The following is a 25,450-nucleotide window of genomic DNA, read 5'->3' as shown; positions in this document are numbered from 1 at the left end:
AGGAGTTAGATAGAGTTCTTAGAGCTAAAGGGATCAAAGGGTATGGGGGAGAAAGCAGGAACAAGGGACTGAGTTGAATGATCGGCCATGATTGTACCGAATGATGGAACAGGCTCAAAAGGCCAATTGGCCTACTCCTGTTGCTATTTTCTATGTTTCTAAGATAGTTTCTAATGCTAACAGCACTGCATATTGCTCAGTTTGTAAATATGATAACACCTTTCTCAAGATTAGTTGTGTAAAACAGAGAAAAATCAACAATTTTTCTGAGCTTCGATACTATAAAAAGATTGCAAGTTCCATTTAAAACTCATCGCTTCAGCTGCCCAGTTCCTTACTTTATATTCAGCCAATCAGTTGAATGCTTTCAGTTGCATTATCAGCCGGTGGCACACTCACTTCTGAGTCAGAAAGATCCCAATTTAAGATCCATCCCAGAGAACGGAACACAAAGCCAAGATTGATACTTCGAATTCAATGCAGCAAGACAGAGTGTTGCACTGTCACCGCTGCTACAGAAATGTAAGTGTTACTTGTTGTACATTACAGAAAGAAGACTTGTGTTTATGTAATGTAGTGAAAAAATCCTACAGATGCCAGATATCACAGAATCCCTACGGTGTAGAAACAGGCCATTTGGTTCAACAGGTCTGTACTGACTCTCCAAAGAACATCCCGCCCAGTCACACCCCCCTGCTCTATCTTTGCATTCCTGCATTTCCCATGGCTCATCTACCTCATCCACACGACCCTGGACACCACTGGCAACTCAGCATGACCAATCCACTCAATCTGCACATCTCTAGACCGAGAAAGGAAACCAGATCATCTGAAATAAATATCTGAAATAAATGATGAAAGTGCTGCAGACCTGGGAGCAATGGTGGAGAGAGAAACAGAGTAACTGTTTCAAGTCCAGAGTAACTTTTTTCCAGATTTCTATAGCGCTTTTCCCAACCTCAGAATATCCAAAAGACCCAGTGAAGTACGTGTGAAGTCTCATTACTGCTGTAATGTAGGAAACACAACAGGGATCTCCCATAAACAGCACTGAGACAGCAATCAGATCATCTGCTTTTATGAGCGGTTAAGGGATACATTTTGGCCCCAGGAACACTTGGGTAAATTCCATTCATCTTCTTCACAATGGAGCCAGAGGATCCGATATGTCTACCCGGGAAGTTCACACCATTAAAAATAGCACCTTTAGTGTCAGGAAATGATGTCAATTCAGGCTGTTCCTTAAATATCTGGAATGGGTTTGAGCTTGTTGACTTGAAGGCAAGAGTGCGACCCACTGAACCAAGACATACATCACATTGAGGCAAGATATTTAATTACTACACAAGAGTATTTATTTCTACTCAGATGTGCACTGAATTAAATGCATGGACAGTAATGTAATTGCCATTTTGCTAGAATTGTAGGTGTTATCTGGTCCAGCAAATGGCTTATGCTCAAAATGTTGATTCTCCTGCTCCTCGAATATTGCCTGACCAAAGCAAAACAATATTAGACAGAAATGCCAGCATCAACCAAGGAACTGGGTCAAAATCCTGCAAAATCCTCCCACCTGCACATCTGCTTTCAGTGGACTGCAGCAGCTCCAGAGGGTAGCTCATCAGTAACTTCTCATCAACAGTTAACGCTGAATAATTGAGTTGAAAAATGTGGTGCTGGAAAAACACAGCAGGCCAGGCAGCATCCGAGGAGCAGGAGAATCGACGTTTCGGGCATCAGCCCTTCTTCCTCGGATGCTGCCTGACCTGCTGTGGTTTTCCAGCACCACATTTTTCAACTCTGGTCTCCAGCACCTGCAATCCTCACTTTCACTGAGTAATTGAGCCAAGAGTGTGATGCTGGGAAAGCAAAGCATGTCAGGCAGCATCCGAGGAGCTAAGGCCCTTCATCAGGAATAAAGCTGGAAGCCTTGGGGGTGGAGAGATAAATAAGAGGGGGTGGGGGTGGTAGGAAGGTATCTAAGAGTGCAATAGATGGATGGAGGTGGGGGTAAAGGTGATAGGTCGGAGGGGAGGGTGGGGTAGATAGGTGGGAAGGAAGATGGACAGGTAGGATAGGTCATGAGGATGGTGCTGAGCTGGAAGGTTAGAACTGAGGTAAGGTGGTGGAGGGGAAATGAGGGATCAAGTGAAATCCACATTAATGCTGTGGGTTTGGAGGGTCTCGTGGCAGAAGATGAGGCATTCTTCCTCCAAGCGTCGGGTGGTGAGGGAATGGCGATGGAGGAGGCCCAGGATCTGCATTTCTTGGGGGAGTGGGAGGGGAAGTTAAAGTTTTCAGCCACAGGGTTGATTGGTGCAGGTGTGCTCGAGATGTTCTCTGAAGCGCTCTGTGAGAAGGCGTCCTGTCTCCCCAATGTAGAGGAGACTGGCCTTGCAGTGACATTTTCGCTTGAAATTGAATAAAAGCACTGTCCAATCATCTGTCAACATTGATGATCAAAGACAGAGCTCATTGGGGCAATGGTGAGCAGCAATTTGAGGAAATAGAATTGAGATCAAAGTACAGTGAAGGAACTGGCCGAGATATTTGGTTTCTATTCTCCAGAGCTGACAGCTCCCACAGTACTTTCAGTTCTGCATAAATGTTAATATTCACAGGACAGACCGACACCTCAGAATCAGTCTTTAGCACAATGGTAATTAACCACCTGTAATTAGCCATTTCAAACAACATCATATCAGACAGAATGAATTTCAAAGTTGGCTGTTAATACCTTTTTGGATTAGTGGTGCTGGAAGCATTCAAGGTACTTTTTTGTCTTCTCTATCTGTTAGTTTGAAGTGTTCTGCCCTTGGGCTCTTGCTCATGGCAACTGTAACTAGGCACAGGCAGCCAGTCTAGATTAGAGGGGAGCTGGAAAAGCATAGCAGGCCATATAGCATCCCAGGAGCAGGAAAACCAACATTTCGGGCAGAAGCCCTTCATCAGAATCTGAATCTGAGTAATTGAGCCAAGAGTGTGGTGCTGCTATAGAACATGTTACATAAGTCTGTCAGTTCAAACTCACGAGTTTTGACCAACTCACTCTCCACAAATAAAGACATTCAGTGATGATGGTGGTGACAGTGACGGTGACCGTGACGGTGGATTTTGGGGGGTGGGGGGGTGGGCAGAATAGTGATAGAAACCATCAAAAGTATAAAAAAGGAGCAAACATTTTCTTTTTAAAAAGTGTTTCTACAGTAGAAGAACAAATTAAGCCACGATGTTATTGAATGGCAGAAATTGCCTGAATAAACTACTCCTGCTCCTATATTTGAAAATTAACTGCACTTAATATAATTCACATAATGTAGGAAAAACATCACGATACTGCTCACAGTGAGTGAAAAACAAAGACTACTTGGTGGCATAGTCCAGGAGGGTCACCATGTCGAGAATCATAAAGGAAACATTTGAAGTTGAAAAGTAAAGAAGTTTCCAGAGATTAGGGACTGGACTGTGGGAAGCCTGTTCCTTACTTGACGAGTGAGTGACCAGAGTCCAGAAGCTCAATGGATACACACAGGGAATCCAAGCTCTTAAAATGAGGACCGTTCTGCCAGAAGAGGTGACGAAAGCTAAACTGATTACATCATTGTAAACTGTATTGGTTCTATTTTAAAAGGATTACAATTGAGAAAAAAAATAATAAAATAAGAAATAGCCCAAAGGAGAGACTGAAATTCTGCACAGACAACAAGGGATGAATTACCCCTTGTGTTAACATTTGTTCACCTCAAGTTTAATCGTGCCCTCAGGATGTGGGTGTTGTGGTCATTCACATTCCATCCACAATCGCCCAAAGGAAATGCAGCTGCCTAGTCAACATGGCGAAGGGGCTCCCATCTCGATGAAATTAAGCTGAAGGCTGGTGCCTCAAGGAGAAAGCGTTCCAAAAGGCAGACAAAGGATACATAATCAAATAAATATTGCCAGCAGCATCAATTTGACCCAGCTGTAATGGATTGTTCACCAAGGGAATCTAGATATGGGACCCAAATTCTGCTGGTGGTGCCTACAACCCTCGGGAAACACACCATCGGTATCTTCATAAAAGTAACTGTGATTTTACATTCTTAAAAAGCACAAAGTAGATCTCTTTCTTCTGCATTAGACAGCTGTCAGCACACACATGATTTGATTGACCTCATCACAACGCTTTAAAACGCCAGGGGTTGAAGAAAACTTTCGAGGCCGTAAGAAAAGAGTGCCCTGGACTCTTGATCCTAATCCAAATGAGCTATTAATAACACAAAGCATCTGTCACACCTTTCAGAGCTGACTTCTACATTCCACTTTCCACTTGTTTGATATAAATAAAGCTTCATCACACAATCAATTGTTGTGCATCCACGATTTAGTCTGTAAAATATTCCTCTTGACACTTACAGTGAAGTGTTTTATACATATGTGTGCTTTATGATGGAACAAAACAACTCAGTAACAAAATCCAGGTCCCCAGTCAGAAACAGACATCCTTTGAATTAGCACATTTTCACATGAGAGTTATATTTACAGGTGAAATAATTGCTCAAACCTCAAACTTGTCAGGTTAAAACAATGGTACGACAGAATACTTACAACTCGGGATCAGGGTTAGTCGGCTCAATGTGTCCTTTGTGTTCAACACAAAGCTTCTCCCATCTTTCTGCATCTCATTCTACCAACATTCTCTTTGATGCCTCAATTCCTGTTAATCCAACATCCTGTTACATGCAGCCAAGCTGTTGTGTGAGCAAGCTCCACATTCTCATCACACTCTGGAATAATGGTGTTTCCCTCAGATTCTCAGCTGGATTTATTTGTGACTGCACCAGCTGAGAGTTCTCAGATCCACCACAGTTGGAATGGGCATCGATGCCCATACACCTGGCACCAATCTGAATGACCAATCTGACCTTCTGGCCCTGTAATCCACATACTGTGGCTCCTCTTGTCCTACACAAACACATCACTAGCTCTTTCATTCACCCAAAGACTCACAATGAGCCAATTCATTCACCCAATTATTCAATGATTAGTGCACACCCTCCTTTCATTTATCAGTCCAGTCATCCATCTGCCCATCCACCAAAGCAATGACCTTGACCTTCACCCATTCATTCTTCTACCAACTAATCATTCACTCCATACCCCCAACGTCCCATTCACCTCAATCTCCATTCACCTCAACCCCATTCACCTCAACCTCCATCCACCTCAACCTCCACTCACCTCAACTTCCATCCGCCTCAACTTCCATTCACCTCAACCTCCATTCACCTCAACCTCCATCCACCTCAACTCCCTCCACCTCAACCTCCATCCACCTCAACCCCTTTCCATCTCAACCCCCTTCCACCTCAACCTCCATCCACCTCAATCTTCATTGACCTCAGCCCCCTCCATCCCAACCACCATTCACCTCAGCCCACCTCCACCTCAACCTCCTTCCAATTCTACCCCATCTACCTCAGCCCCATCAACCTCAAACCCCCTCCACCTCAACGTCCATCCACCTCAACCCCCATTCACCTCAACCTCCATCCACCTCAACCCCCTTCCACCTCAACCCCCTTCCACCTCAGCCCACCTCCACCTCAACCTCCTTCCAATTCTACCCCATCTACCTCAACCCCATCTTCTTCAACCCCCATCCACCTCAACCCCCATCCACCTCAACCTCCATCCACCTCAACCTCCATCCACCTCAGCCCTCTCCACCTCAAACTCCATCCATCTCAGCCCTCTCCACCTCAAACTCCTTCCAACTCTACCCCATCTACTTCAACCTCCATCTACCTCAACCTCCATCCATCTCAACCCTTATTCACCTCAACCCTCATTCACCTCAAACCTCATTCACCTCAACCTCTATCCAACTCAACCTCCATCCATCTCAGCCCCCTTCCACATCAACCTCCTTCCAACTCTACCCCAATCCACCTCAACTCCCATCTACCTCAAGCTCCATCCACCTCAATCTCCATCCACCACAACCCCCATCCACCACAACCCCCATCCACCTCAGCCCCCATCCATCTCAGCCCCCATCCATCTCAGCCCCCAACCACTTCAACCCTTATTCACCTGAACCTGATTCACCAGAACCCCCATTCACTTGAATCCTCGTGCCTCATTCAGCTTTATTGTATCAAGGTGAGATTAACCATGAAAGGACCAGTTGGATACTCACCCAGGGCCATCCTGTGATACAGTGGAGACCCAGGTTTAATGCCATCTGCTCCAGAGGAATGTAATAACATCTCTGAGCGTGTCGCTTTGAAAATATTTTGGATCCTCACTAAATCTTACATGGATTGAATCTCTTTCAAGGCAGAGATTGATAAATTCTCGATGTACAAGGAATTAAGGGCTACGGGGAGAATGTGGGTAAGTGGAGTTGAAATGCCCATCAGCCATGATTGAATGGCGGAGTGGACTCGATGGGCCGAATGGCCTTACTTCCACTCCTATGTCTTATGGTCTTATGGATCTTCAGTGGGCAGGATCAGACTGAGGGAGATGGAAATTATACACAATGTGTTCTAGTGGAGTTCAGGGCCCAGGGTGGGCCTGTTTCTGGGAGGGGGTTGGCAGGGGTTTCGGAATGCTCTTAGACACCGTGTGACTGTGTTTTCATCTCTCTCCAAACTCTACGGTATCTCGGGAGGCTGTGCCCCATGTTTGACCCAAACCAGTTTGCTAGTTCTCTTTCAGCCACCCTTCCACAATATTAGCCAATGTGAAACAATAAAAGTGAAAATTCCTCTGAGCGTCAGGGCAGTGAGCAGGGGAGACTCTCTCTCTCTCTTTCTCTCACTAATACAGCCGAATCTGTCGTACTCCAGCTGGTTTAAAAATATCCTGCTGGAGTTTGGTGTCACTGGGAAGCTGGTTAGTATTTCCTTCTGAGATTAACACTAACTGCCCTGGCTTCAGTCTGGTCCTGGGCAGAATAGAATGTGCTGATTGCTGTTACAGTTGCCAGCTCTGTCTCTGGGATTTCCTCTGTCTCTGGGATTGTCACTGTCTCTGGGATTCCCTCTGTCTCTGGAATTGTCGCTGTCTCTGGGATTGTCACTGTCTCTGGGATTCCCTCTGTCTCTGGAATTGTCGCTGTCTCTGGGATTGTCACTGTCTCTGGGATTGTCACTGTCTCTGGGATTGTCACTGTCTCTAGGATGCAGTGAACTTGTGGGAGCCAGTGCAGTCTTATTGCTCTCTCTGTTTGGCTGCATTTCTATGTGTCAACCTGAACACTCCATATCTCTCAAGAGGTTAATGCAGGATAATAAATCTGTGTATAAATATGGAGGTGTCACAGAGGCACAGAGATCAGAAGATCAAACCAAGTCGAAAGCTCCTTGACCTACACACCGTCTGTTCAGAATTTCCCTGAATTCGCTGCAGCTCGGTCCCGAGTTGCCGGCCCATTCCCGGGCAGGAACGGGAAAGTGGGAAAGTCTCTCGGCTCAAACACTCCGCCGCTGCTCTCCGGCCGTTTCCCCACATCCTAGTCCGGGTCCCTTCTCCCAGGATCCAGCATTCTCCGTGTTCCCGTCTTGAGAGAGTGTACCAGTGTGTGAGAGTGAGTGTGTGAGTGAGTGTGTGACTGTTGGTGCTGGAATGTGGGTCAGAGTAAGTGTGCGCCAGTGTGTGATTGTGTGTCAGTGTGAGTGTGTGTCAGTGTGTGGGTCAGTGTGTGATTGTGTGTCAGTGTGTGCGCCAGTGTGTGATTGTGTGTCAGTGTGAGTGTGTGTCAGTGTGTGGGTCAGTGTGTGATTGTGTGTCAGTGTGTGCGCCAGTGTGTGATTGTGTGTCAGTGTGAGTGTGTGATTGTGAATATGCGAATGTGTGAAAGTCAGTGACTGTCAGTGTGTGTGAAACTGTACGGTGTGTGGGAGAGATTGTGTGTACCGGTGTCAGTGTGTTCCTGTGAGTGACTGTGTCAGTGTATGAGATTGTGTTAGTGTGTGTTGTGTTTGAGATTGTGTGTGACTGTCAGTGACTGTGAGATTGTCAGTATCTGTGTGAGTCAATGTGTGACAGATTGTGAGTATGTCATTGTGTGTGTCAGTATGGGTGTGACTGTGTGTCAGTGTGAGAGATTGAATGTGTTTATCAGTGTGTGTGTCAGTGTGTATGACTGCGTTAGTGAGAGAAAGATTGTGTCAGTGTCAGTGTGAGAGAGATTTGTGTCAGTGTGTCAATGTGTGATTGTGTGTCAGTGTGTGTGTCAGTGTGTGTGATTGTGTGTCAGTGTGCATGATTGTGTGTCTGTCAGTGTGTGTCAGTGTGTGTGATTGTGTGTCAGTGTGTGATTGTATATCAGTGTGTGTGTCAGTGTGTGTCAGTGTGTGTGATTGTGTATCAGTGTGAGTGTGTGTCAGTGTGTGTCAGTATGTGTGATTGTGTATCAGTGTGATTGTGTATCAGCGTGAGTATGTCAGTGTGTGTTTCAGTGTGTGTCAATGTGTGATTGTGTATCAATGTGAGTCTGTGTCAGTATGTGTGATTGTGTGTCAGTGTGTGTCAGTGTGATTGTGGGTCAGTGTGTGTCAGTGTGAGTGTGTGTCAGTGTGAGTGTGTCTGTGTGTGTGTCAGTGTGTGTGTCAGTGTGAGTGTGTGTCAGTGTGTGTGTGTCAGTGTGTGTGTGTACTGATTAAATTACAACTAGTCGGAGCACTATCAACGTGTTCTTTCTGATAAACACCTTTTGTGAATACATTGCCGGTTTGGAATTGAACAAGGTGAAAACGGGAACTTACTGAACCCAGTGGTGATAATGTTCCACCGAGAGTGGACTCTTCACTGAAACAGGGCAAACAGATATTCAGCGAGTGTTGGACAGAAACAGAGGAATCCTCTACCTCATCACACACACAGCCCTAACACCAGCAGCAACAACACACCGAGCAAATGAAAGATGACATTTGTTTTCGCTTTCTCTCTGATAGAGTGGCAGAGACGAACACACACACGGGCTGCATCAATCCCACACTCTGGGCACAGCCTCTACACTCAGGCACCTCAACTTTCTGACACCCACACACACAGAGTCCGGCTCCTTCCCCTCTCTCACCCCCCTCACTGACTCGCAGTGATCTGGGTGATGGGGATATTCCTGAGCGAGCTGAGGGAACACAATCCGTGTGCTGACATGTACCTCCCATTCCGTAAGGAAGCATTCATTAGACAATAGCCCCTTCCCAAAACAAATCAGCAGGGATCCTGTGAGCCACACTTTCAGCATGGACAGAGAGCTTGGCAACACAACATTGTCTTACCTGGAGAGATGTCCTTTATTTTGTTTAAAATAAACAGAAAATCTATTTAGCTGAGGTTGCCTGAGGAATAGAGACAGACACAAATTAAAAGGAAGACACGGTTTCTCTCTCTCTCTCTCTCTCGTCTGCTTCTCCTGGCCAGTCTTTGCAGAGATTTGGTTCCAAGTGTTGAGAGTGAGCGGTTTTATACTGCGGGAGACAGGGGGAACCGTCACTTGAACAGAGAAACACTGCAGCTCCCAGCAAAGTCTCCAGTGAGAACCGACTGCATCACTGAGTCCTTGTGTGTGATTGGATACGGAAAGGCACTGCCTCGCATACCTAATACAGCAGCAAGGAGCAGGGGCAGGGCCACACACTCTCCTCCCCCCCCCCCCCCCCCCCCCCCCCACACACACACACAGGAGAGAGTTCCTGGAGAAGCGCCCTTACAGGAGGGAGGTGGTGGTCTAGATAAGGCAGCACCCTGTACCCCTGACTGCTCCCCCACTCAATCCCCCCACCCTGCAGCACCATCAGAGAGACCAACCAAAGAAAGCACGGGGAAGGTGAGATTTTCAATCAGGAATGTAGCTGTGAGAGTAAGGGGACAGATTGCCCTGTGTTTACCCGGAGCAGATGTGAAGCTGGGTGTTTCTTGTGGGTCTGGGCTCCATCAGATGCCAAGCCCTTCCCCAGTGGGAGTTTCCTGCCTGGGAGCACAGAGCTCATGGCTTGGGTTTGAGTTTATAACTGCAGGAAGCCATCCTGCCCCTTCGTCCCCTCCCAGGGTCTGGTGGGGACCATCCACCCTCCTCCCCTCTTTCTGCCGGACAGTATTTTCAGCGGCTGCTTTACAAAAATTGTTAGTTTGGATTTCTCTGGCCAAAGCCCAGCTGCCATTTCGGTGGTGTAGGAGTACAACACTGTCACCAGAGCCCAAACACCATCCACCCTCCTCCACTGGCACACTATTCAAGGTAATGTGGATACAAACGCTCAGTAACCCAATGGGGTCTACTCACAGTTTGACCCAGACACCAGATTCATGATGAGATCCACCTAAACTCCTGGGTGAGGGGGCATGACCAGGCTGCCCTCTTTATTCAACCTGGAGAAAGGGAAGACTGTACACGCTGGAGATCAGAGCCAAGAGTGTGGTGCTGGAGAAACACAGCAGGTCAGGCAGCATCCAAGGAGCAGGAGAATCAGCGTTTCAGGCAGGAACCCTTAATCAGGAATAACGCTATTGGCCAAGGGGGTGGAGAGATAAATGGGAGGGGGGTGGGTCTGGGGGGAGGATAGCTGAGAGTGCAATAGGTAGATGGAGATGGGGGTGAGGGTGATAGGGCAGAGAAGGGAGTTGGGCAGACAGATGGGAAGGGAGATGAACAGTTAGGATGGGTCATGAGGGCGGTGCTGAGCTGGAAGGTCGGAACTGGGGTAAGGTGGGGGGGAGGGGAAATGAGGAAACTGATGAAATCTACATTGATGCCCTGGGGTTGGAGGATCTCAAGGCAGAAGATGAGGTGTTCTCCTGTCCAGGCATCGGGTGGTTAGGGACAGGTGATGGAGGAAGTCCAGGGCCTGCATGTCCTTGCCAGAGTAAGAGGGGGAGTTGAAATGATTAGCTACGAGGCAGTTGGGTTGGTTGTTTGAGGTGTCCCAGTGATGTTCTCTGAAGTGCTCTGTGAGTAGGTGTCCTGTCTCCCCAATGTAAAGGAGACTGCATTGGAAGCAACAGACACAGTAAATGACATGTGTGAAAGTGCAGGTAAAACTGATGGATGTGGAAGGCTCCTTTGGGGCCTTAGACAGAGGTGAGGGGGGAGGTGTGGGTGCAGGTTTTGCAATTCCTGCAGTGGCAGGGGAAGGTGCTAGGAGGGGAGGGTGGGTTGGTGGGGGACGTGAACCTGACAAGGGAGTTGCAGAGGGAATCTCATCCACTTCCTGCACCTCCACCCTCGAACCCCTCCAATCGTAATGAAGACAGAATGCCCCTGGTCATTACCTTCCACCCCACCAACCACTGTATACATCACATTATCCTCCACCATTTCTGCCACCAACAAATGGACTCCACCACCAGAGATATATTTTCCTCCTTACCCCATCTGCATTCCATAAAAAACATTCCCTCTGTGTCAGACAGAGTTTTGGGGAGTCCACAACGAGAGTATAGTGTGCAGTTTTGGTTTTGATTTCTCAACCATGGAAAAACATACTGGTCTTGGAACATGATTGGATAGGAGGAAGGGATTGTCCCAGGAGGGGTGTAAAGTGAGCCTGAATATAGTCTGAAAGGGAATCTCATTGGTCAGTACAAATCTTAAACGGCTTGACGTGACTGAACCTGAAAGTTTGATTCTCCTGGCTGTGGAAACTAGGGTATGGAGTCACAAACTTGGGGTCAGGGGCTGATCATTTCAGCTTGAGATGAGGAGACATTTCTTTCCTCAGAAAGTTATGAATCTCTGACCCAGAGTGTTGTGGAAGTCTTGCTGGTCAGCACAGTGAAGCCAGGCGTCAATGGAATTTTGGTAACTACCCAACAGCTCCAGGAGATCCCTGCAGGAGTTCCTCAGGGTAGTGTCCTCAGCCCTACCATATTCAGTTGATTCATCATCAGCATCCACTCAAGAAGGTCAGGCGTGGGGATGCTCGCCGATGATTGCGCAATGTTCAGCACCATTCACCACTCCTCAGATACTGAAGCAGTCCATGTTCAAATGCAACAAGATCTGGGCAATATCTAGGCTCAGGCTGACACATGGCAAGTAACATTTGCACCACACAAATGCCAGGCTATGACCACCTCCATAAAAGACAATCTAACTGTTGCTCCTTGATGTTCAATCCCAATTACCATAAACATATCACTGTCAACATCCTGGGGGGTTATCATTGACCAAAAACTGAACTGGACTCACCGTATAAATGCGGTGCCTACAAGAGTGGGTCAGAGACTGGGAATACTGCAGTGAATAACTCACCTCCTGACTCCCCAAAGTCTGTCCACCATCTACAAGGCAAGAGTCAGGAGGGTGGTGGAATACTCTGCACTCGGCTGGATGGGTGCAGCTCCAACAACACTCAAGAAGCATGACTCCATCAGGACACAGCAACCCATTTGGTTGGTGCCAAAACCACAAACATCCCCCTCCCTCCCCCATCGATGCTCAGTAACAGCACTGTGTACCATCTACAAGATGCCCTGCAGAAATTCACCAAAGTTCCTCAGACAGTACCTTCCAAACCAACAACCACTTCTATCTAAAAGGACGTTGGCATCAGATATATGGGATCACCAGCCCCTGCAATTTTTCTTCCAAGTCACCCATCATCCTGATTTGCAAATATATCGCCATCTCCTCAATGCCTCCATGTGAAAATCCTGGAATTCCCTTCCTAAGGGTATTGTGTGGCTGTACAGGACATTGGTTAGGCCACTGTTGGAATATTGTGGGCAATTCTGGTCTCCTTCCTATCGGGAAGATGTTGTGAAACTTGAAAGGGTTCAGAAAAGATTTTCAAGGATGTTGCCAGGGTTGGAGGATTTGAGCGACAGGGAGAGGCTGAACAGGCTGAGGCTGTTTTCCCTGGAGGGTCGGAGGCTGAGGGATGACCTTATAGAGGTTTACAAAATGATGAGGGGCATGGATTGGGTAAATAGGCAAAGTCTTTTCCCTGGAATGGGGGCATAGGTTTAGGGTGAGAGGGGAAAGATATAAAAGAGACCGAAGGGGCAACTTTTTCATTCAGAGTGTGGTACGTGTATGGAATGAGCTGCCAGAGGAAGTGGTGGAGGCTGGTACAATTGCAACATTTAAGAGGCATTTGGATGGGTATATGAATAGGAGGGATATGGGCCGGGTGCTGGCAGGTGGGACTAGATTGGGTTGGGATATCTGGTCGGCAGGGACAGGTTGGACCAAAGGGTCTGTTTCCATGCTGTACATTTCTATGACTCTATGACAACACATGGATTGCAGTGTACAAAAAGGCAGCTCAACCCCACCTTCTCACAGGGCAACTATGGACGGGCAATAAATACTGGCCCAGCCAGCAATGCCCACATCCCACAAGTGAATTAATAAATATAAAATGGGGTGTATAGGTAGAATTGAAGTAAACGATCATCTACCACAACAACAGAGTATGTTTAAGGAGACAAGTAACTAACTCCTGCTCATAATCCTTACATTTTATACATTTTTTGACATGAGTCTCCCACTAACTTTGCAGCCAACTGCTCAGCAACTAAAATCTATCCCCACAATCATCAGAAAACTAAAATTGTGTTCAAATACGATTTTCTTTTGGTTATCTTTCGGTCTCTCTGTCTCTTCTCCCATTTTCTTTCTCTCTGTCTGTATCTCTCTTTTGCTCCCCCCCCCCCCATCTCTCTATCTTTTTCTTCTTCTCACTCTCTTTCTCTCTGTCTGTCTCTCACACCCCTTTCTCTTTCTTCTCTCTCCTCTCTCCCTCTTCTCTATCTCTCTCCTCTCTCTCCATCTCTCCCTCCCCACTCTCTCATCCCTTCTCTCTTTCCTCTCTCTTCCACTCCATCTCCCCTCTCTCATCTCTATTTCCTTTCTCTCTCTCTCCATCTCTCTCTCTCTTCTCATTACACATATGTTATGATGACTTCAGCCAAATATTCCTCCTGGGCACAGGACTGTTGCCAGTTTTCTAACTCAGTTTTGAAATAAGATACATGAAAAAAGACTGTCAGTCTATAAACAATGCATTTGTTTATAATATAAATGGGGGACCTGTATGTGTTGGGGGCTGTGCAGTGTTTGTACATTTATTCTGAATATAACCACAAACTGACTCCCTTGAGTAACACCACAGAACAGGAGGCACTGCCATGAATTCCACTCCTGGTGAGAAGGCTGCATGCAGAGAATTCGCTGGGGCGATTACATAATAATGTTAAAAGATTCACATGTGTCTATCCTATCTCTCTCTCTCTCTCTCTCTCACTCACACACACATACATACACACAAATGAACATACTGACACACACCATACCATAGTGACACACTGGCACATTCACGTGTTCACACTGTGCACCTGCTGACACATAACATACACACACTAACACACACTGACATGCATTGTGTATCCATAGTCACAGACACAGTAGTGACACACATAAATACACACCCTGACATACAACCTGTACACACTGACACATCCATACACAACACACAAATGCATTGTGCACACCAATACTGACACAGAGACTAACACACAAATGCACACATACACACTCTCTCACACACACACACTCTCACATGCATACACACTCTTTCACGCACAATCTCACACACAAATACATTCTCACACACACATTCACACACATATGTACACAGACTCTCCCATACACACTCGTACACACATACACACTCTCTCTCACACACACACTCTCACATGCATACACATACACTCTCTCACACTCACAAACATTCTCCCACACACACACACTTTCCCTCACACGCTCTCACATGTGCATCCTCCTGAGACAATTCCTCCAGTTGATGTCAGGATGCTAACCTTGAGAGGTCGGGACTCTGGGATATATCCTAAAGGGGATTCAAATGTTAAAAAAACTAAGGAATTTGAAGTCAGAGTTTCTGCCATTTTTGGCCACTGCTTTCAATCAAATACAGGATGTCAGTTTAATTGCATTTGGTTGCTGTTGCCTAGTAACAGCAAGGATATATAGTTTTTGAAAATTTATTAGCCCAGTGTGCAATATGACAGAGTAATAAATTAAATACATGAACTACAAGATATCCCCAGTTTTAATCTGATGTTAAATGTCAAATGAAATTCCAAACGCAGACCTTCACATCTCCAATCAAGTTTTATTTAGTTATATTGTAGAGAATTACTTTCAACTGCAATATAGTGTGATGTGTTTGATCTGTGCACACGTGTGATGGTCACAATTATATTCCTTTAATACTACACTCTGTGAGAGAGCAGCTTTAATTAAACACTTTGGGAGATATTTTCTTAAAATACCTTACTACTGATCTTAACTTTACATTCTCAGATAAGTTTAAAATCTTGAATGCTGGATTATCCCATTACAATGTTATATTGTCGATCTGTTAACATTAACATCGCCTGCTGATTTATTCTGATCCCTCCAGCTTTCAAAAGCTTTCAAGGTTATAAATTAAATGGTACAATTCTAACGATGGTGCAAGAACAGAGAGACCTGGAGGTTCACATTCACAAATCTTTTAAAGTGACAGAGTAACGGATGAAGTTGCTGAAGCGACAAATGAGATTTGTAAGCCTTTAGGTCTGGAAGTGTATGGCACAAATGGAAGGAATTTGCAGTAAACCTTTATAAGGCACTGGCCCTGCCTTATCTCGAGAATTGTGTTTAATTCTGGGCACCGCACTTTCAGCAGGAAGCCAAGATGTTGGGGGTGCAGAGGAGATTTTGTAGAATGGGGCCAAGGATAAGGGACTTCAGTGAATCTGGAGAGACTGGAGGAACTAGGGTTGTTCCAGCAGAAGTAGTTAGGCGAAGGTTTAAAGATGGTTGGAGCAACATACTGCAGATTTTGGAATCTGTACTGAAAACAACAAATGCTGGAGATCATAGAGGGTCAGGCAGCTTCCATGGGGAGAAAACAAGCTAACCTTTCGAGTCTAGATCTGATCTCTGATGAAGAGACGTTTGGACTTGAAACGTTAGCTTGCTCTCTGTCCCTGGATGCTGCCTGACCCTCTGTGACTTCCAGCATTTGTTGTTTTCAGATTTTAAAGATGGTATCAGTTTGTGTCATTTCTGACTTTTACTGCTTGTTTTTTTTTCTGGGTTTGAAATTATGAAGGGTTTGGATAAAGTAAATAGGGAGAAAACTGTTACAAGTTACAAAGGGGGTCAGTAACCAGAGGGACAAAAACAGAAATTTCTGGAAAATCTCAGCAGGTCTGGCAGCTTCTGTCGACAGAGAAATGAGGTTAATATTTCGGGTCCAGCGATCCTTCTTCAGAGTCCTTCTGCTCCTCGGTTGCAGCCAGACCTGCTGTGCTTTTCCAGCACCACATTCTCAAATGTGGGAAATTGCCCAGGTATGTCCTGTACACAAAAGGCAGGTCAAATCCAACCCCTCTGCACCTCACAGTCATCTTCCACTGAAGTAAAGCCCTGCTTTTGTTTTCTTCCTGTCAAAGTTAACAACTTCATATTTTTCCATGTAATGTTAAACTCTACCAGCCAACTGTGTCAGGTTTGTGCAGATTTTGGTATCTCCAATCAGTTCAGAAAAAGAGACCATACCTGAACACAATCTAGCGGAAATGTGATTAATGAAATTACCCCTGTTCCACCATCTTTCCAATTTCCTCTTTTGCTTTATCCATTCGCAAGGGCTGAACCTATCTTGAAGTAAAAAAAGACTAATTGATCTTGCATTTGTCCATGTGTATGTGGTCCTCATTTCTCAGCTTACTCGGTTCTGAGAATGATTTTGAAAATTCTTGCCTGAACTCGGTCTTCCTTTGCAATTTTATCTCCTCTCATGATCAGCTTTGATCCCAAGTGTACTGAGCTGCTGAAAACTGAAGATTCTTGATTCTCTCAGATTGAAAGTCGTTCTGCTACTTCTCATTCTTTATACTTTAATCTTGCCACAATCTGACTTTTGGACTTTCAAGTGTGTCCTGCTGGTGTATGCAGTTTGATTGAGGATTGTTTGAACCATTTCAACCTATTGGACAATGTAACAGCTGCACCAGTGTCTTGTTCATACACAGTAGCACGTTGCAGTATGTGGAAATTTACTGACCAGTGGTTATCATGCAGCCATTGTTCTTTCATCGCTTAGCTTATGTCGCTTTGACTCCCTTACATCTTCATTTTGGTTGTGTTTTCAATTCAATTGCCATGTGCTTCCATTACTTGCAGATTTAGAATGACAGCATTTCTTAAAATGACCACATTTGCCATAACGATATCATTCCATTCCCCTGCTGGACAATCATCTCATTTATGACCCTTATTCCTACCACATTAAGAAAGTGGTGGTTGGTATGATTGACCAGTTTTGGCTGGTGCTTGTGTTGGTGAGCTCTCTGGTTTCAGGCATCCCCACTGCACTGATTCTATTTCATCAAGCCTTGGGCTTGCTTCAAAGTATCCCCCTGTTTTGTTTCAGGACCTCAGGCTGCCTCACAAACTGCACTGCTTTCACAAACATTAAGTCTTCTTTGGACTTAAAAAAATCTGACAATGCCTCATCCATCAACCATCGTATTGTTGTGGTCCTATACTAATTTGTCCCTAAAATTTCTTGGACATTTAGCAGCTGATCTGTAAAGGCCATTAATGAAACAATGAATGACCTGACCTAATTTCTGTCTCTGCTTCTTAAACCGAGTCTATTCAATGAGATTATTTTTTCAGACAGGGAAGTGTAGTTTGAAGAATTTTAGATCTTTATTCAAAGAGGTTGAAGTGTCATCTCTACCCTTTCTGGTCAACCCAATATCCACAATGGTTCCAAAATCAGAAATTGCCTGAAAAGCTCAGCAGGTCTGACAGCATCTGTGGAGAGAAATCAGAGTTAGTGTTTCAGGTCCAGTGATCTTTCCTCAGAACTTAGGGAACTGAGGAAGGATCACTGGACTTGAAACAGTAACTTTGATTTCCCTCCACAGAAGCTACCTGACCTGCTGAGTTTTTCCAACAATTTCTGTTTTTGTTTCTGATTTTCGGTATCTGTAGTTATTTTGGTTTTTATCCACAATGGTTCCGATTGGATAAGGCAGAATACTGACCTGACCACACTGGTCTTTCCTGTGCAACACTGAGGCTGGTTGATACCTTCTTTTAAATTCACTCATGGGATATGCGCATCACTGGCTGGACCAATATTCATTGCCCGTCCCTAGTTGCCCCTTGAGAAGGTGAGGGTGAGCTGCCTTCTTGAACCGCCGCAGTCCATGTGCTGTGGGTAGACCAACAATGGCCTTCGGGGGGGAGTGCCAGGATTTTGACCCAACAGATCTGCAGTTGTTGCGGTACATGTTAACAATGATCTTGCTTGCATATCAAAGCTACACACATTCACTGATTTACACTTGGGCTTCCAAAGTGGGACTCAGGATATGAAGAGAGCTCACAAGTTGAAGTGTTGGTGTCATGAGAGTGGAGGGAGCAATGGCCATTGAAAAGCTTCAACCTCCTTCCCCCATCTCCCATAGGTCTTCTCCCCCTCCACCACTCTCCACATCTTCTGCTTCAGGCCTACAACCTTTGAGATCTCACTGAGGGAGTTGTGACAATCTGCAAGCCTCAAAAAGGAGTCACAGTGGGAACAAAAACGAGGGGAAGTGATGATCTCTATGAACTCAGAGGGTCTTCCTCATGTGCTCACTCTCTCTCAGTCATGTGATAATACATCAACATTACACCTTTAGCTTATAGACTCAGGCCATCAGGCAGTTTGCAACAAAGCCACCGGAATGTAAAGATAAAAGAATGGCAGAGAGATTACTGCTCAATCTCCAACTAGTCAGGTTCTCAACTCATAGCCTTATATCACTGGCTAATGAACAAACTCATTCATTTATTAAATTTTTGCAATGAAGTAGCAGAATCCACTTGCAAATATGGTTTAGGAATGCCATAAGGATTACATTACAGTGAGAGATTCCACAAATTAATGACGTATAAAGGTTTTTAATGATTTGTTCAAAGTTTCCAAAATAACTTGGGGGCATAGTCTGAGAATTAGGGCCAGAGCGTTCAGGAGAGATGCTAGGAAACACATGCACACACGAAGGGTAGGAGAGGTTTGGAATTCTCTTCCAACAGCAGTGGATGCACTGGATCTGGTGTTAGTTTTAAATCTTAGATGGATACATTTTACTTGAGCACAGATATTAAGGGATATGGACCAAAGGCTGGTGTATGGAGTTGGGTCACAGATCAGCCATGATCCCATTGAGTGGCAGAACAGGCTCAAGGGGCTGAATAGCCTACTCCTGTTCCTACCTTTCCAAATGAAGGGGAATTGATAAGGATGATGAGGAGAAATGATTCCCTCTGGTCGGGGAGCCCAGAACAATGGACCATCACTGAAAGCTCAAATCAATTATTTCGAGAGCAGCGTTCATTAACACTTTAATACACTGAATGTATTAGAAACTCAGAACCACCTTCCCAAAGGGCAAATAGATGCAAGATTGTGTGTAATTTAAAGTTTGAGATGATAAGCTTTTCTCAACCAAAGATATGAAGAAGAATGGTGGGGTTTGTTCAAGGATCATGTATGATGGGACTGAATGGCCTTGAGGATCCGAATGGCCACACCCTCTTCAGTTCTCCACTGCCCTTGGAGAAGGCTTACCAAAGCACTAATCTGCATTTATTATGACCATTGAGAGCAGGTAAATAAATGGAAACAACATCTATCTATTTATTCAATCTCACCTTCAGGGGTACTATGATGTCAGAATCATGGAATCCCTTGGCAACATGGTGTCTCAGTGGTTAACATTACTGCCTCACAGCACCAGCGTCCCAGGTTCGATTCCAGCCTCTGGCAACTGTCTGTGTGGAGTTTGCACATTCTCCCCGTGTCTGCTTGGGTTTCCTCTGAGTGCTCCGGTTTCCTCCCACAGTCCAAAAATGTGCAGTTCAGGTGAATTGGCCATGCTAAATTGTCCACAGTGTTAGGTGCATTAGTGAGAGGGAAATGGGACTGGGTGGTTTTCTCTTTGGAGGGTTGGTGTGGACTTGTTGGGCCGAAGGGCCTGTTTCCACACGGTAGAGAATCTATTCTAATCTAAACAGGGATTGCTTTGCATTATGAATGTTTTACAATCAGACTGAGATTCCCCAAAAGTGGGAGTGGGCGGAGTTGTCAGCTGTCACCCTGACAAAATCCAGCCAATTGAATCATAGCAGGAAGCCTTTCATCCCATTGAGTCCATGCTATCTCACTGTGCTCTAAACAAAGGACATTTAGGTAATGTGGCAAAAGATATTCTCAAGAAATAACTCCAGAAATATGAGAAAATACTAACAGGCTGGAGCTTTTTACCTTCATAGATGTGAAGACTGGGTGGGAGGGTAATCTTGGAGCTGCTGTTGTAATTGTGGAAGGATTTGACAGCATAGACAGGGAGATACGGTTTTATGTACTAGGGGAAGGATCATAATTAGGGTTTGCAGATAGAGAATAATCACCAGTGAATCTAGTCAGGAATTTAAGAGAAATATTGTGGGGATGATGTTTACCTACTGTCACAGGGAGTAGCAGGGATGATTAATGTTAATCCATTTCAGGAGAAGCTGGGTAACATAAGACATGATTATCAAAATATAATTGAGTGACGTGAAGGTGGAGGTGGAGCAGAAACATTGCCCTGTTGGGTTGATTGGCCGATTTCTGTGGTGTAGACTCAATATTCGGAATAAAATCCAGTGAAGATGACCCACCACAACCGACTCTTGGGCAATAAATTGTAGCCTTGATAGAGACAACCACATCCCCAAATGAATTTTTAGAAATACTTCACACATTTTCACACTTGTAATTTCCTCAACAGCTGTTGAAATGTCTGTAATGTATGTTGAGAAAGTCATGGATAGACAGAATAAATCTCCCAGGTAAAAACAATGACTGCAGATGCTGGAAACCAGATTCTGGATCAGTGGTGCTGGAAGAGCACAGCAGTTCAGGCAGCATCCGAGGAGCAGGGAAATTGACGTTTCGGGCAAAAGCCCTTCATCAGGAATAAAGGCAGTGAGCCTGAAGGGTGGAGAGATAAGCTAGAGGAGGGTGGGGGTGGGGAGAACATAGCATAGAGTACAATGGGTGAGGGGGGGAGGGATGAAGGTGATAGGTCGGGGGGGGAGGGTGGAGTGGATAGGTGGAAAAGACCTGCCTATCTCCTTTTCCACCTATCCACTCCACCCTCTCCTCCCTGACCTATCACCTTCATCCCCTCCCCCATTCACCCATTGTACCCTATGCTACTTTCTCCCCACCCCCACCCTCCTCTAGCTTATCTCTCCACCCTTCAGGCTCACTGCCTTTATTCCTGATGAAGGGCTTTTGCCTGAAATATTGATTTTACTGCTCCTTGGATGCTGCCTGAACTGCTGTGCTCTTCCAGCACCACTCTAATCTAGAATAAATCTCCCACTTGCAGTTGCTGCTTAGTTATTCATGTGACTTAGCCAGTGTTATCATCACTCAGTGCAGACCATGACATAACCTCAATAAATCTTACTCTCACTATTACATATAAATTGACTAAACAATCATTTGACACATTAAAATAACAACAATTCTCAAAGGTCTGAAAAGTAAATGAGCAGCTAATGTTGTTTTTGAAAACCACGTTTATTTTAACTCCTGCGGTCACAGTGCGCCTTTCTTTTCCTTATTGTTTCTAATTCCATTTTTTCCACTTCTATTTCTTAAAAGAAGAATCAACAACAGAATTCAGTTTAAAAAAAATTGTGGTACCTCCTGTGTGAGTGATGCTTGTATTTATAAATGGAGTAAAGGTTCCATGGGGAGATGCAGAAAATCTTCAGCAGCAGGAACCCAGACCAAGGGGATGAAGAGGTACAGCAAGGTGCATTAACTCCCCTCTCTTTAACATACCCCTGGAGTGGTTGCAATAAAGAGTTTTAATTCTTCTTTTTAGCATGCAGCTCAATCACTCTTCAATTAAAATATAGCACTAATTAAGAACTAAGGAGCCAATTATAAAGCATTCTTCATTAAAGGAAGGGGTGGCACAACATTGAGGGCCGAAGGGCCTGTACTGTGCTGTACTGTTCGATGTTCTATGATCTATGTTCGATGAATTTTATTCCTTACTAACCCCATAATTGAGGGGTCTTGTACAAAAAGGAAGATCAAAAATTAACAGTGTGAGAAGGGAGTTCTCGAGGTCCTAGAGATGTTAAGTTTTAACCTGAGGCCATAGTGTTTTACTGATGTATTGTATTCCCAACAGCAGTTTAAGTTTGTAGATATCCCCATGTTCTAAGTGAATGGATGTTCTCTGAGCTGATATATCACCAAGCTCCGCTTCTCAAGGGGCTGAGAGAAACAAGGGTCGGGGAGGGAAAGGATGCATTTTTGCAGCTGCAAATCCAGTTTCCTCTTCCCTCTGTCACTGTCCAGAATTTCCTAAAATACAGTATCTTTTTGTACTGCTGTGCCTGCCTTCATTGACATTTCCAAATTGGGTGATCTGGAGACAACTTCCATCCCAACAGACAAAATATCCAGAAAGCTGGATATTTCAGGAAAAGCAGATCTGGATTTCAAATCAGTTTTTAAAATGATGTTAATTTCAGCTGATTCTTGCTTATTGTTGGTTTGATGGGCTTGACTCAGCCTGATCACTGAAAAGTCAATGTCTCCTTAACTGTGTCACTCCTGCCTGGATTGCTTGACCAAAATGCAAACTGTATCCGCCACTGCTTGGCCAATCCAATCAATTCTAATTTATACTGAACTCTCTTTCCTCGCTTATTCCCTAGAAGCTAAAAATCTCCATCCCACACTCTCTCCCTCCATTTTCACTTTGCTGAAAGTGGGAGAATAGGGTTGAGAAACTTATCAGCCACGATTGGAAAGGATTCTGGGTAATCCAAGATGGAGGACGGGAAAAATTTCTGGCTGTAACAGCTGCTCCTTTTTTTGAGGTATTTTACAAAATTATGAGGGGCATGGATAGGATGAATGGGCAGTGTCTTTTCCCTGGGGTGGGGGAGTCCAGAGCGAGAGGGCATGGGTTTGGGGTGGGAGGGGAAGGAAATAAAGGAGACCTGGGGACAGCTTTTTCACACAGGGGGTGGTGTGTCTGTGGAGTGGGCTGCTGGGGGTGGGGGTGGGGGAATGGTGGAGGCTGGTGAAATTGCAACATTTGGGAGGCATTTGTATGGGTATATGAATAGGAAGGGTTTGGAAGGATATGGGTCGGGTACTGGCAAATGGGACTAGACTGGGTTGGGATATCTGGTCGGCGTGGACGAGTTGGACCGAAGGGTCTGTTTCCATGCTGTACATCTCTATGACTCTATGATCTCTAATACAGGCCCCAGTTATTAAAATCAGGTGACAGAACTTTGAAAATTGATCATCTATTTTTACCACCATCAGAACAACATTCAAATTAAATCCAGTTCATTCAGAGGTCACAAGGCACACACACAGAAAAATGGAGACTCCATCCCCTGTGACCCTGAGGTCATCAATGTGGGGATGGAAGGGACAATTGAAAATGTCAAATCAGGAGGTTCATACGGTGTAGAATGCTCTTCAAGGGGCAGGGCTACAGGAGCTGGCTGTCTTCCCATTGGGGCTCACTGGTCATCTTCAGCGTTGCCCTTCTGATGCCCCATGTCTGGAAGGTTATTCACAGGGGTGCTTTCACAGCATCATCCCGCTCCAATTCCTCATCTTCTTTCATTCACAAGATGAGGGATTGCTGACTCGGCCAGCATTTATTGTCCACCCCTAACTGCCCCGAGGCCAGTTAAGAGTCAAGCCCATTGCTGTGGGTCTGGAGCCACATGTAGGCCAGACCAGGTAAGGATGGCAATTTCCTTCCCTAAAGGACATTTAGTGAACCAGATGGGGTTTTCCCAACAATGGTCACCAGTAGATTCTTAATTCCAGATGTTTTATTGAATTAGAATTCTGCCGTGGCATGATTTTAACCCAGGTCCCCAGAACATTGTCTGGGTCTCTGGATTAATAGTCTACTGACAATAACCACTAGGCCATCACCTCCTCCTGTTGAGAATGCAGACCACCCGGGTTCCTTTGTTGTGATTGCTGTTCATTGTTAGTGACAACAGCACATACTCTCATCTGCCAGAGGTTCTCCTCAGCCATTAAGGAAAGAATCTGTCTGCTGTTGCAAAGTGTTTACATGTTGTGCAGAGTTCCTGGAGAAGTTGCCGGGAGTTACAGAAATGTTGCTGCTTCCTCACAGGAAGTCAAAGGATTTAGTGATGAAAGACAGCAACAAGTGAGAGATAGGAGTTGAGGTATCTCGAGGGCAAAATCACAGCTCAGTGTCAACAAAAGGCACAGACTCACCTCGAAACCAGAGATTTTAAAATTATATGTTACCAAAATATATCGCTAAATAAAAAGGAGAACTTGGAATGACACCAAACAAGGACGCGCATTGAATTCAAAGAGCTCTTTGCCTTGAACATTATGCTTCAGACACAGGAATTTGACAAATCAAAGGCCATTTTGAATCTCAACAATAATATTTTCTAAAACAGCAGCAGAAGCTAAGGCCTGCACTGAGGCTTCATCTCAGATCTGTCATCTCCTGGCGAAGTAATTTAAGAAACAATGACTATGACCACTGACTCTTTACTCAAATACCTTCATAGCAAAGAAGAAATAATAAGGTCAATCCAGAGCATTTCACTTGGTGTTTAAACAGTAGCAAGACAAATGGAATCTGTGTCTTAATATGTCCTTCAGCAACAACAGCAGGACCTCAAGGACTGTGGATGCTTCTAATTGCAGTGATGGATTCCTTGACATGACCAGCCAATTAGTTGATACATTCTTAAAAACCATAAAACAAAACAAAGAAGATCTTCTCACCTTGTGCACCTTAAAAGAGGGAAGAGAGGGAGGATATCTGCAGCAAATTCAAAAGGCGTGTGCTTGACAAAACATTCCCATCAAGAAGCTGCTCTCCATCCCAACTATTGGTATAAGGCAGGCTTTGGTGCGTATTGCTGAAATGATGATGAGTTCCCCTCTATTGTTAATTACCAAGATTATAATGCATCAGCAAGCATGACTGAGTAAAGTTCTGGACTTTTCTCATTTTATGAAAGTTGTTGTTAAGACTGTAAACTCAATTCGAGCAAGATCCTTTCAGTGTGGCTTGTTTGAATCCTTATTCAATGAACTCAATGTTGCCTAGGGGGAGCTAATCCTCAATGCTGATGTGAGGTGGTTAAATCAAGGAACAGTCCTACAAAGACATTTTTAGATCTGATGCCTGAATCATTACTTTTGTTAAATGAAGGAATAAAGTGCACAGGGAGCTGTCAGGCAATGTGTAACTGCCCTTCGGGTTCCTGACAGACATAACAGCAAAATTGAATGAGCTGAACTCTGAACTGTAGAGAAAGGACAGTGTCTCAGCA

General features: G+C 44.9%; 1 protein-coding gene across 1 annotated transcript in view; it reads right to left on the bottom strand.

Annotated features, from left to right (window-relative positions):
- LOC132824600 (synaptotagmin-A) overlaps window positions 1-9,342 on the bottom strand; it is a 600,624-nt gene extending 591,282 nt beyond the window's left edge. The window contains exon 1 of the mRNA XM_060839187.1: window positions 9,276-9,342. The gene's annotated coding sequence lies outside the window, so the exon portion shown is untranslated. The remainder of the gene's footprint in view (window positions 1-9,275) is intronic.
- Window positions 9,343-25,450: the final 16,108 nt, after the last annotated feature.

Source organism: Hemiscyllium ocellatum, chromosome 19, assembly GCF_020745735.1.
Source record: "Hemiscyllium ocellatum isolate sHemOce1 chromosome 19, sHemOce1.pat.X.cur, whole genome shotgun sequence".
Taxonomy (NCBI): domain Eukaryota; kingdom Metazoa; phylum Chordata; class Chondrichthyes; order Orectolobiformes; family Hemiscylliidae; genus Hemiscyllium; species Hemiscyllium ocellatum.
This window is presented reverse-complemented; position numbering and strand designations above follow the sequence as displayed.